Source organism: Leptinotarsa decemlineata, unplaced genomic scaffold (genome assembly GCF_025532065.1).
Source record: "Leptinotarsa decemlineata unplaced genomic scaffold, Ldec_3_MD MMD2_tig00026282_RagTag_RagTag, whole genome shotgun sequence".
In the NCBI taxonomy this organism is placed as follows: Eukaryota; Metazoa; Arthropoda; class Insecta; order Coleoptera; family Chrysomelidae; genus Leptinotarsa; species Leptinotarsa decemlineata.
In genome coordinates, this window is record NW_027412668.1 from 19,443,886 (window position 1) to 19,444,347 (window position 462).

Genomic DNA, 462 nt, shown 5'->3' on the forward strand with positions numbered 1-462 from the left:
TTACAACTTTGAGAATGCATACCTACTTAACATGTATTTATAATAAGACATTTGTTAGTAAGACCTGATTGGGAAAGGATTTCATGTGAAACTTGTAAGCAATAAACCTAGTATTTAATTGGTTTGGAGTTTCTCCCTTAATGCTACCCCTGAGCAACCCCCAACGTTGTAACAATATTCAAACATAAGTATAAGTTCCTTGGCAATTTAACAAACTATCAATTTTTGGATGACATTTAAATTTGCACATGGTTTTGTTTGAAAATATTGCTTAACTGATTATTATGATTAACATCACTTCAGTCATATTGATTAATAAATCTATCCATAATAATTAAGACGCCTTTCGCTAACACCGTAGCTTCCTTATTAATTATTCATGCATTTGAAAGGAATTCAAATTATTCTCTTATTTCAAAATAAACAAGTTATAATATATGCAAATGAAACTAGTTTTATTTC